General features: G+C 34.4%; 1 pseudogene; it reads right to left on the reverse strand.

Annotated features, from left to right (window-relative positions):
* The window catches only part of LOC120159530, a 72,331-nt pseudogene that overhangs the window by 46,697 nt on the left and 11,996 nt on the right, over nt 1-13,638 (reverse strand).

The raw sequence follows: 13,638 nt of genomic DNA on the forward strand, positions 1-13,638 counted from the left end.
AATAAATATAGATAAAATTTTAAGAACATAAATTAAAATAAATCATTTTAAAAGAATGGCTAATTGAGAAAATAATTTGAGATCATATATTAATTTTTTTTTTGAAAAGGAAAAAGCCAGTCTAGTATTTATTGAACTTTAAAAAGAAAACAATTACATGTTGTCCATGTGCAGTGCACTAATGGACAGCAATCAAAGTTTCAATAAAAAGTTTAGGAACCAAAGCAGCAATCAAAGCTTCAAAAAAGAGTTTAGGGAACCAAAGCAAGAATAAATAAATAAATAACCTCAAAATAGCCCAATAAATAAGCAAGTCCAAAGCTAGAGAATAGCTAATCTTTCTTTCTTCCCTGCTCAAAAACTAAAGCTTTTTATCAGAGAATACCATTTTTATCAGAAATTTTCTATCAATTTCTCTCCCCCACATAGGCGCAAGAAGCGTAGCGCATGCGTTTGCATAAAAAAACGGAAAAAGCGTGCGCCTGTGCCGTCGGAGGCGATTTTTCTGATGCCCAGCTGCGTCCGGCGCGCTTTTGAAAACTAAGGTTATATGACAATATCATTACAAAAAATTGTTGGAAATCGAGGCAAGAATAACACAACGAAAATTTTAAATAATCTTGATAATCCTAGGATCTTATGCATATCATACTAATTACGATAAAATAAAGTCGTGAGATTACAATAATCTATGGTTTGAAAATCCTTTCGTGTTGTCTCTGATTTTCTTTCGATCTTTAAAGGTGTTGCCTTTCTGAAAGACGACCACCCTCTATACGTACACGCGAATGAATCAAAAATGATTTTCATTCTTATCCATTCTTAGTGTGCGACCATATATATTCAATTAACGTTGGCAGTAGATAAAATCTCATTTTATCCTACAAGTCATAAGTGGCCTCTAGCAAGACATTATGACTACCCAAGTTAAATGAAAAGCTCATGATCCGAGACAACCTTAATGCGGTTTATGGCATAATCATTTTATCTTACGATATCTTGATAGAATATAAGACATGAAAAATATCAACTTTATATCACTCTAACTTTAGTTTCTCGATACTTAATTAAATTGACTAAACAAATAAAATTGATCTCTATCAACTCATTTGAATACGACCGTGCATTTCTCGATCTAAGTCATTGAGGGGCCCTAAGATATCTCTCTTATGATAAGAGGGATAAATTCATCTTAATCACTAACATCTCACTATATGATTCATGTCATGTTCAAGCATAAACTTTATAATTGTACGATTAAAGACAATGTTTGATTATGTCAAAACATAACAATCATCATGTTGAGAACTGTTGCTTTGAAGTGCTTTGAAGTGGATTAAAAATCTAGAAGCAAATCCTATTGCTTTTGTTCATCTGGTTAAGGAAATTTCCAAGCGCGTGCTGGATTATAATGTGACTATTAGCCATATTCAGAGATGTTTTAATTGAGAAGCAGATAGTTTAGCTAAGTCGGGCATAGGGTAATGTGGGGTGTTATGGTTGGGTGTGGTGGTTGAGTGTTTTGTGGGGAAGGTTTGTACTTAAAATGGTTTTACCCTGGATGTACTCTATATTTTAGTAATAAAATTGTGGGTACTCATTTCCTCTTTCCAATGTCAGTTGAGATACCTATGTAGTTTGACGGTTATGAAGGGATTTTTAACGAGGTCATTTTCTTATAAAAAAAATCATGTTGAGAATTGTAGTAACTTCAGGTGTAAAGATTTAATGACATAACTGTTTGAAATTAATATATAACTTTAATCCATGTATTAATCTCAAAACGAGTCAATCCAATATTTGTTCTCAACAAATACATATGAATATGGTTTAAATTTCATTTACATATTCATCTTATAAATATCTATCAAATTTCATACCAATCTTATTTTACTACTGTTCCCATAATAATAACCGATTAGGGATATTTAGAAAAAGGAAAAAGAATAACTTTTGTCCCTGTAGTAGACCCAATTTATCATTTTTGTCCCCATCGTATTTTCGTATCAATTTAGCCCTTGAAGTTGCTCACTTGCATTATTCTATACCCTACCCTCACTTAAAAACCTAAATTGAGGTTTTAAGTTAGAGATTAATGTTTAAAGGTTATGAGATTATAGTTTAGGGTTTTAAGTTAGGGTAGGTATAGAATGATGTAATTAAACAACTTTGAGGGCTAAATTGATGCGAAAATATGATAGAGGCGAAAATGATAAATTAGGTCTACTACATGGGCAAAAGTGATCCTTATGTCTTAGAATAATTAACAATATTATTCAAAGATATTAATAATAAAATTGCATGCAAATGATGATAATAAAAACAATAATCAAAATATCATGTTCATACAATATACCTAGGGCATTAATGCTAACACAAACCTCTAAAACATTAGCTTTGTCGACAGAACAGAGTTGTCCACGCTGCTTCCGAGCAATCTCAAATGTAACACGAGTAATTCGATCAATCTGGCATCCATTTGTTTGAAAATTTAATTTTCAATAATTAAAAAGTGCACACATGAAAAAGAAAGCCATACGTAGAAATTTGAATAAAGAGACAAAACCACTTCACAAGTCGAACATAAGATATGATTTGCAGAGTGTGTTGTCAAGGTGAACACCTAGGTGCTATGGCACAACACTACACAACAAAAGCACATCAGGCAGTTTCAGGTAAACCACATGCCTAGTGAACTTAAGCGCGCTTTCTTGTAATGCAACTGGCACAAAAAAAACCTACCAAATTGAATTTGTCTTTCATTTCTTTTATATTTTTTATTAATAGTACCTTCATTCTAAACAAAAGTATAATATCAAAATCTCTACTTAATCAATGGTCAAGTATTTAACAACAAACTAGGGATCATAAGGAATTGTCCATATTGGTCAAAAAAGGAATAATTTTTTTTGCATGTTTTGTAGGATGTAAGCCATGCAAATTTTGGGTATTCTCAGCTAAAAACATGCCTAGTTACAAATTTTGAATTCTTTTATATATACATGTTTCATCAAACCATTGGATTAAGCAGATATTTGAATCCAAGCCAGATATCCATAAGAAAAATAAAAAAAGGAAATAAAAAAGAGAGACATTAGAGAATTCTAAATGTAAAGTGAAAAAAAATACCTCATAAGTAGCATACACCTCAACATATGTTGAAGTCAATCTCCTCACCATTTTCATTAGTACCAAATCCCCTTGGTTTTCCAAAATAAATACCTGATCCCGGTATAAGATCATCAATGATACTAACACAGAAAATTGGTAGGGCAACAGCAGAATCAGAGAAAATCAACTGAATTTTATTATTTTTTGGTGGTACTGACCTCCAGTAAGCTCCCTCACAACCATAAGGTCAACACCCTCAGCAACATCTTTCTTCAGAGTTGAGGAGTCCACTAACTGAAATAGAAAATAAATAGAGAGATTTTCATGAACCACATATTTCTCATAAAAGAAACAAGCTACACCTGCTTCCACGGTTCTAGATTGCATGAATGCATGCATGCAAAATAATGCAGACTGAGTTTTCTTTCTTGGAAATAAGCAGTTCATTCTGGCAGTGTCTAAAAGTGCATAGTGAACAATTGTGACGGCCTTAGTTTTCAAAAGCACGCCAGGCGCAGAAGAGAATGTCTCTGGAGGTACAAGCACAACGCACAATGGCAGACTCTCTCAAGTATGCGCTTATGGGGCATTTCTGCATAGGCGTCAAGCGGGCGTTTCTGCCACCTTAAGGGAGAATTCTAATATAAAATGAATTATAAATTATTTTAATAAAAAGAAACTTGTTATTTTAGTATAAAAAACAAAGCCACGCCTCTTCCCCTACCCACGCCACTCTTACCCTCCCGATATTTATTTCAAGAGAGAAAAAACCCCTACAACGCTACCATCGGAGCATTTCAAGGCCATAGTCGCACCTACCAGATACGCCTTTCTCTTCTCTCTTTTTTATTTTATTTTATTTATGTTTGATCTCTTCATCTTCTCCAAGACTCCAACAATTCAGTCTTTTTAGTCTTCTCCCGATATTCTTTGACTTGTTGAATTTTGGACTCTGAGTTTTATTTTTCAAGTGATTTATAAGTTGGGTTTTATAAGTTGAGCTACCAAGAAGTGACGAAGCCATATCATCAACAATTGGTTGTGGGGAGTTTTCTGAGTTTTGAAGTAAGCGTAGTTTGTTTAGTAAACTTTGGTGATTGGATTAAGAGTTGGGGGTTGGAATTTTCAAATTAATTATCACAAGATTGATCGAGTTATTGTTTTTGGATGAATCATGTGAAGCTTTCATTAGAGGAATTATCTTTTTTTGATGAGACTAGGGGTGCTTAATGAGTTGAGCAATTCATGAACTGTTTGAACTCGATTCGGTCAACGCTCGACTCAGATTAACTCACTCAAGACCTTAACAAGTTGAGTCGAACAAGGTCCAACTCGACTAGATAAATTTATGAGCAATTCGTTAATTTTTTTATAATTTTAGTAATTACCTTAAAAAATTATTCCATTCTAAAAGAGAATGTCTAAATAATAATTACTAATTTGCTAATAGATAATAAGAAATATGTTAAATTACTAATTAATAATTACTACTAATTTATTAATCTACTAATTTTCTAATAAACAAGAAAAATTCTAAATTATTAATAATTATTAATTAGCTTAATGAATAATGAGTCGAATCGAACAACAAGTTTTTTAACAAGCACGAGTCGAACATTGTCCAACTCGCGATCAACTAACTCGATAAACATTCCTCGATGAGACTGCTTGTTTGTCTATGTGAATTTATAGGTTTTCTTACTGTACCATCAATTTGTTCTGGCGAATGAATTGATGGCAATCCCATCATCACCTCTACAATCTTCTCCTCCTCCAAAGGTCTTGCCACTTTCTATCACTTGTGCTTTTATATTGAGTACAAAATATGTTTTCTTGTAATGTGGAGAATAGACAACCAATATCTAGTGTACTAAAAAGAGTGCAGGATGCAGTGAAAAATTGGTCTGGGAAGGGTTATCTTGAGATCCTCGGGAGAATAAATAGGTTGGAGAAAGGAATTCAGGAGATGGAACTTAATTTGCAACAAGGTCTCTCTATAGTGTCTATGAAGAACCTAGTGGAAGCAAAGAAAGAGCTGTGGGACTTGTATAAAAAAGATGAACTGATTTGGCTTCAAAAGTCAAGATTGAAGTGGAGTTTGAATGGGGATAAGAACACTAGATTTTCCACCAGTGTGCAAGAGGTAGAGGAAGGAGAAATGGTATCAAATCCATCAAAGTAGATAATGAAGACATTTCAGATCCAAAATTAATTAAAGCTTCGGTGGTGCACTTTTTCAAGGGGTTGTTAAATCAAGAAAATACATTGGAAGTTGAGGAGATGGACTTGGATTTTTTATAGCTCTCAAATCAGCAGAGTATGGCACTCGAGAAGCCTTTTTCTGAAGAGGAAATTTGGGGTGTAATCGCTAATTCGGATTGTAATAAAGCACCTGGCCCGGATGGACTGAATTTAGGCTTTTTTAAGAAGTTTTGGTAAAGTCTGAAGGAAGTTTTGTTGTTGTTTTTTAAGGAATTTTATGAGGGAAAGGAATGGGACATGGAAACCAATCATTTTTTCCTCTCTCTTATTCCCAAGAGGGACAATCCGGAGGGGTTTGAAGATTTTAGGTATATTAGTCTAGTTGGGGTTTCTATAAAATTCTCTCAAAAGTTATGGCTAGAAGGTTATGCTTATGCATTAATGAAGTTATTAGTCCTTCACAGTTCGCATTTATATCGGGGAGGCACATTTTAGATTACTCGTTTATAGCAAATGAAGGCATTGATTGTTGGAGGAGAAAATGATTGAAGGGAGTTATTTTTAAGGTGGATTTCAAAAGAGCTTTTGATACAGTTGATTGGAGGATCTTGCTGAAAATAATGAGTAAAATTGGGTTTGGAGCTAGATGGAGTTCTTGGATGTAGAAGTGTGTTTCAACAGCTTCTATTTCAGTTTTGGTAAATGGCACACCTACGGAGAAAATTCACATTACTAGAGGACTAAGGCAGGGCTGCTCGTTATCCCCTTTGTTGTTCAATTTGGGAGGAGATTTGCTACATTTAATGTTGGTAAAGGCAGTAAACAAGGGGATGTTTTCGGGTTTTGAATTAGGCTCTAATGATCGTTCTTTCATGTTATCTCATTTGCAATTTGCGGATGACTTAATAATTTTTAGTAAGGCTTCTATTCATGCTTTGGTGAATATTAAAAGGGTGCTTTTAATTTATGAACTGATGGTGGGTTTGAAGTTGAATCTGTCTAAGAGCAGAATTTTTGGAATTAATGTGGGGGAGGAGGAACTAGTTTCATGGGCAAAGAAATAGGGTGCGTAAGGGGAGTTTTTCCTTCAGAGTACTTAGGTCTTCCATTGGGGGCCAAGAGGAATTCTTTTTCCCTGTGGGAACCGGTTGTACAAAAATTTTATAATAGTTTGGCTGGTTAGAAGGCCAAATCTTTATCTCTAGCTGGAAGGGTTGTCTTGGTCAAATCGGTGTTGTGCTCTCTTCCAATTCACTATCTTTCTATTTTTCGGATCCCTATTAGTGTTCTTAACAAACTAAACTCTATCATGGCATCGTTTCTATGGGGGATCATCAGATAAAAAAAACATTCATTGGATCAAGTGGATTTGGTGTGTAAGCCAAAGAAGTTGGGGGTTTAGGGATTCCGAATCTGTTGCTATTAAACAGGGCTCTTATGGGGAAATGGGTGTGGAAATTTATTGCAGAGAAAAATTCTTGGTGGAAATCAGTTGTGTGTTGTTTTTACAATATGGATCTTAATTCATTGATGATCCGAAATACTTGGACAGCTTGTACTTCTTGGATTTAGAGAGGAGTTGTTAAGAACTTCTTTTCAAGTGATGCTTTGGGGACTGTTTTAGGAGAAATTTGTGTGTTAGAGCTGGAAATGGAGAAACTGTTCAGTTTTGGCATGATGTTTGGTTGGGTTCGGTTCCTCTAAAAGATAGGTTTCCAAGGTTATTTGCTCTTTCGAATAACAAAGAGGATAAAGTTGCAGAATTTAGATTGTACAATGATTCGGGTTGGGTTTGGGATATTCAAATGAGAAGGAATTTGGTGGATTGGGAGGTTGAGCAGTGGCTGCAAATTATCTCTCTGTTGAATAGCTCTTCTTTGTCTCTAGTAGAGGAAGATTGTTGGATTTGGTTGGGAAATGGAGGGGGCTGTTTTACAGCAAAATCATGCATGAAAACTTATTTTGATAGAGAGGGTATTGATCAATTAGAAAGTAATTGGGAAAGGTATGTTTGGAAAGGAATAGTTCCACCACGTGTGGAATCTTTTGTTTGGCAACTTGCTCATCATAGAGTTGTGGTGAAAGAAGAACTGCTGAAGAGAGGAGTTACTGGGGTTGAAGACTCTGTCTGCCCTATGTGCAGGAAGTACAATGAGTCGGTCTCTTATTTGTTTCTTCATATTGAAGTGGTATGGGTTTTGTGGGCTAAGTTTTTAAAGTTATGGAATGTTTTCTTTGTGGTTCTTGGTTCATTGATGGATTTCTGAATTACCTGGGATAACCTAGTGCCGCGATCTCATATATGGAAGTTTATTTCAAGAGCAGTGTTGTGGTATGTTTGGAAATGTAAGAATGAGGTGATTTTTCAGAATGAGAAGGTAGATTCAGCGTTGTTGTTCTTCATTTCACGTTTCAGAACTGTTTCTTGGTTTGAAACATCATTTAAGGATGTTCATTTTCATTTTGATTCCTTGATGGGGGATTTAAAACTAGCAGATCAACATATCAATCTGAATAAGAGGTATCTTCCTTCTTCTAGGTGGAGTCCTCCTCCGGAAGGGTTCTTAAAAGTAAATATAGATGGTGCAATGGTCAAAGGTTGGGATAAGGGTGGAATAGGTGGCTTGATTATGGATGACAGTGGGTTGGTGCTTGGGTCATTTTCAGAGAAGGTAGGGGGAGGTCCTCCCTTACTCGCAGAGCTTTTGGCGATCAATAGAGGGTTGATTCTTATTGAGGAAGTTGAAGCTGATTTCTTTTCAAATCAGAGGATCATTTTGGAATCGGATTCTTCTAATGCTCTGAAGTGGATTAATAATCTGAACCTTAGTACTACTTTGTTTCAATCCTTGGTAAGGGATATAGCTTCTACTGTGGAGAGGAAGGGTATTATCACAAGGCTCATCTCGAGAGAAGCAAATTGGGAAGCGGATGAATTAGCTAAAGCTGGTATAGGCTGATTTTTAGGTTTGTGTAATGGTTAAGGTGTTATGCCTTGGTTGTTCTTATTTAGGGAGTATCAGAGTGTGTTATGTTTTCAGATTTATGGTTTTCTATTTTGTGAAAAGTTGTTAGCTGTTGAGGTGTGGAGGTGTATTATTGTTCTAATTAATAAAAGTTAGAGGCACTCTTTTCCTCCTTCCAATGTCCTTCATGTTATGTTTGTAACATGTAGGATAAGAAGGGGGTTTTTAATGAGGCCTTATTTTATAAAAAAAAATTGATATATAAGTTTTTTAGCATAAAAGTATGTCCTGTCTACCAAAGACGTGCGCCTTCATCCTACGCATTGCACCTAGGCTCAAGAGACCACTTGTGCCTAAATGGATCTTATGCCTTTTAAAACTAAGGTAACAACTTCAGAAGAAAAAAAGACCAAAAAAATAGAAGGTAAAAAAATTGAAGTTCAATAAAAAAATAATCTACCCTCCATCACACCTAGACTATATTTCTTGATAATGCAAGTTTTTACCCAATTCTAAAAGTTCATTAAACTAATTAAGCGTGCAAATGAAGTTTTATATTTCATATGAAGAAGAATTCATATAGATCAACTAATACGCCATTACCTGTGGTAAAACAGTAGCTGGCCTAAAGTTTGCAAAGACTCTAAATCCTTCTCTAAGCTGAAGTAGGCCCGTCTCAGGCTTCAAATGTTTTTCATTTTTATCCCACTTATATCTAGGGATGAGTATCCGATTGAGTAAAGCCAAAAAATTTCGAGTTAGTCGAGTTAATGAGTCCTATTTTATAATTCAAAATTTACATGAAAATTGTTTGATTCGAGTCGAGTTGTTCAAGTTTCTATTTAAATTTAATTATAAATATTTATAATGTTATGATACTAATCGATTCCAATTAAAACAACTTTCTATAGTCATATACGATATACATATGTATTTCTTCATATTTTTTCATATGTATGTATCATGTAGAATTGAAAGACTTCACTCAAACTTGAAAACCAATCCACGAATTACTAAAATTTTCAAGTTATTCGAGTTTTATTTTATAACTCAAACTATATTTTGAATTTTTTTGAGCCGGTGCGAGCTTTCTAGTGTTGAGTCGAAAAAATTAATTTTTTCAAATAAAGTTTTGCTTGCCCCTACTTATACCTTGAAGAAAAATCAAGTGATAAATGAAAAAAGAAAAATGCACAAGAAGAGAGGACCTAAGAAAAAATTTCGAGTTTGTTGAGTTGACGAGTCCTATTTTATAACTCGAACTTTATTTGAAAATTTTTTAGTTGAGTAGAGTGGTTCGAATTTCTGTTTAAATTTAATTGTAAATATTTATAATGTTATGGTACTAATTGATTTCAACTTAAACGGCTTTCTATAACCATATATGATATACATATATTTTATTCATATGTGATATACATATATTATGTAAAGTTGAGGGACTTGGTTCGCACTTGAAAATCTATCAACTAATTACTAAAATTTTGAGTTATTCAAGTCCTATTTTATAACTCAAACTTTATTTTAATTTTTTTTGTGTCAATGCGAGTTTTTTAGCGTTGAGTCAAAAATTTCAATTTTTTTTAATTAAGTCGAGTCGAGTTTTTCTCAACCCTACTTATATCTTGAAGATAAATCAAGTGATAAATGAAAAATGCACAAGAGAAGAGCTAAGAAAATAATCAACAAAGTATCATATACGAGAATACCCTCCAATTGCTCCAAGGAGAACAACTTCTGTTTTTTGTGCTGCAGAAAGTGTTTCCTCGGGCAATGGAACTCCTGTAACCCCCTCAGACCGATGCGGATAGACCGATCTAATCTGGAGTGTCACATTAGGGCCACCGGAGCAACCCACTGTAAAAATCGCGAAATTTTAAAACTTTTGTCAAAACATGTAACTCATAAAATGATTTATTATTATTCAGAAATAAAACATGATTTTCATACCCAGATATAAAATAAAATACAATCTACATGCCCACTAATCACATGTACCATCCTCTGAAAGCAACGTCGGAAGAACTCCCTTATTGATATCGATAGCTGCACTGGTACAATTCTTTTATCCTGCAATAGTGAGTAATAGAGTGAGCTTCGAAAAGTTCAGTAATACATAACTATCAGATGATGCTACATGATATGCAGATAAATGGAAAGCCATATAATTTCCTTATTGAATCAAACGTATACCCGTTGAGGAATAATCTGGGGTTCCATCAGTAGTTCATCAAGTTGAAGCCATGAAAATCACAATTCATAGGAAGCATTCAAAGTATGACATTTTCAGGAGATCGAATAGGATGTATAGTGTGTTCCAATCAAAACCAGTGAAAAGATATAAATCTTTTAAAACCATAGTTCCCCAAACCAAACTCCATTATGCAGTTCCCTAGAACTGCATCCAAAGGGCTTGCCCTCAGCACACAACAAAAAGGGGAGCCAACCTAAGGATATTCCTTGGATCTACCCAAGGATATCCTTAGATCCGTAGGTTTACCTTAAGCACACAGCTAAGGGAACCAATCTAAGGATATGCCTTGGGGCCTACCCAATACATCCTTAGGTCCGTAAGGTTACCTTATGCACACATCAAAAAGGGAACCAACCTAATGATATGCCTTGGGGCCTACCCAAGATATCCTTAGGTCCGTAGGGTTACCTTATGCACACAGCAAAGGGAACCAACCTAAGGATATGCCTTGGGGCCTACCCAAGATATCCTTAGGTCCGTAATGACTTACAGTCGGATCAGGGCTGTGCCTCTATACTCCAGATTCCTATCCATATAAAAATCTAGTAGAAATCAGTTTTATCCGTAAATCGTAATACCTGGATCGTGATCCAATAATATGTCATATCCGTGATCATGAAATAAATCATATATCAATTTCCACATGTACACCATAAATAGTCAAATGATTAACCCAAGGGAGTACCTTGGGCCTGAAAGCCTACCCAAAGATATTTTTAGGTCCGTAAGCAATTTCCAGCTTGATCAGAGTTGTACCTCTAGTCTACCCATATAATATCCCAGGAAAATAGTTCGAGTATAACCAGTGAAACATAAAACCATAAGTCATAAACCAGTAGTTTCTATGATTCCATAAATCAGAAACAATTTATATTTTCGATAAAACCATAATCATAAATCACTTACCATGTTGCTATGGTTCATAAACCAGTAAATCAATACTTGTACTAAACTCATTTCAAAACATATAAAACCGTCATGTAATTCATTTGGAACACACTAGAGTATCCACGTATATTTTTTCAGATGCATTTATCGTTATCAATAAGGACAACATGAAACTCAAGCAATTTGATCGGATTCCAGAAATAAGGTTCTATTGTGAAGAAACGATTACTAACCGATCTAGCCAGACATTTAAGGTTGATACTTTAGAATCTCATTATATTTTGGGGTGCATCAGGAAAGTGTTCCAGAATGCCCAGAGTGATTTGAGCTAATAAAGGAGAAACGAAGCTTCAAGACATTTACAATCCATGTTAATCGATCGGTTTATCGAACAATTCGAACTGAATAATCTCTCAGAACTAATGCATGTCGACCCGTCAATTTACTATCTTTTCAGAGTATTTACTCTTTAATACCAACAATTCTTGTCCATAAATCATCTTCGTAATCATCACTGAATTGATCTTTCAATAGTCTTTATTTCATTTCCATATTTCAACGATATCAGGAAATACATACGTACTTGATTCATGTTTTATGACCCATAAGGATAATTCAACATGTAAGTTCAACAGTGTTCCCAAACTCATCCAATCACCTACTTAATCTTCACTCATTGAGGTTACTCATTTCGTTTATCAGTCAAGTCTATTCCTGTTACTTCAAAGCTTTCCAGATAATCCAGACGTTTCTGAATTTAATATACATATTGTACTTCTGTTTAATTTAATTTGGTCTTCGTGGTTGATTTGTCTAACAAATATCCATTTCTTATTATCGAATGCGACCTAGAGTTGAGTTGAGCTGAGTACTTTCAAAATTATCATCGACCCACACTTGAGAAGACGAACACTCATTCAAGTAACATCTATACATTTTAGGTACTGACATATACACTAGCATTGATTGCTCGGCTTAATATGTGATCCATAACTTTTAAGAGCAGTACCACATCCATGTTTATTTGGATTCCTTAATTAATCCAACACTTCTACTAATTTTAGGTCATAAGGGTATTTTGGTCATTCTGGTGCCCAGTTTCATTCTATTCTTTTCAGAGCTCGAGGATATCCAATCATTCCTGAGCTTGGTGATATTCTTGGGTTATTTTCATTACAGGGGTATTATGGTTATTCTACAGATCCGATGTATTTCAATCATTTCCTTCCATCCTGTCTTATTATTTAATTCCAATTTATCATCAATTTCAATCCCTTCGAACAATTCTGATAAAAGAGCACCCTGATATATTGTTCTTCAGGTATTTACTCGTAACTCGGATATTTTCGGGTCAAGTGCCTTCTTAGATTTTTACCAACGGAATATCAAGAATTTTCTACACTAAGTCAGGATCTTAACAATCAAATTCGTTCTTAATCGAGTTAAGTACAAATCCTCAAAGTACTTACTCATTCAGGGTCAACTCGAATTATTTTACCTCTCAAGGGCATTTTTGTAATTTTCTAACCAGATAATTTTGATATTAGCTCTTAACGAAAATAATTATAATTTAAAGATCCTATGGTCAATTGCTTTGCCGAACATTCTTTGATCTTGAAATTATTCCTTAACAAACTTCTAGCATCTTGCGCAAACCTTTTTTGGCATTAAAAACCAGTTATCCAACTTTTCCACGCAAAACTAGCATTTCTTATGCACATCTGTAATTATATCGGATCAATATGTCTTTTCAAAGTTATTAACCAACTTCTAGGGACAATTCTTGTCATCCTACAACATAAGGGTATTTTCGTAATTTTACCCTACTAGAGTATTCTCATAATTTTCCATCAAAGTACCTTTAACATTTAACCTTTGATGATATAAAATATAAGTTACAAATTCAGGGCTGATTTCTTTATCACCAATCACAAACTTGTAATTTAATTCTAACAATTCATCAATCTCTTATATTAGTCATTCGATTCGTATTCAGTTACAAAATTTCTACGACATTCATATCGAGTGTATAAATTATTCAAGTCCACAAAAGTGATCAACGTTATCTTATTCATGCATTTACCAATATCAACATGTTCTATAAAGCATAAAGAGGTAGTAAAGTATTACCTCGATTTCCGTGTAATACAGATCGACCATTATATTCCATTCGAATGCCCTTGATCTTGAAATCATCTTCCAATATTTCCTCGGATC

The sequence above is a fragment of the Hibiscus syriacus genome, unplaced genomic scaffold (genome assembly GCF_006381635.1).
Source record: "Hibiscus syriacus cultivar Baekdansim isolate YM2019G1 unplaced genomic scaffold, ASM638163v2 tig00111366_pilon, whole genome shotgun sequence".
Classification (NCBI taxonomy): Eukaryota; Viridiplantae; Streptophyta; class Magnoliopsida; order Malvales; family Malvaceae; genus Hibiscus; species Hibiscus syriacus.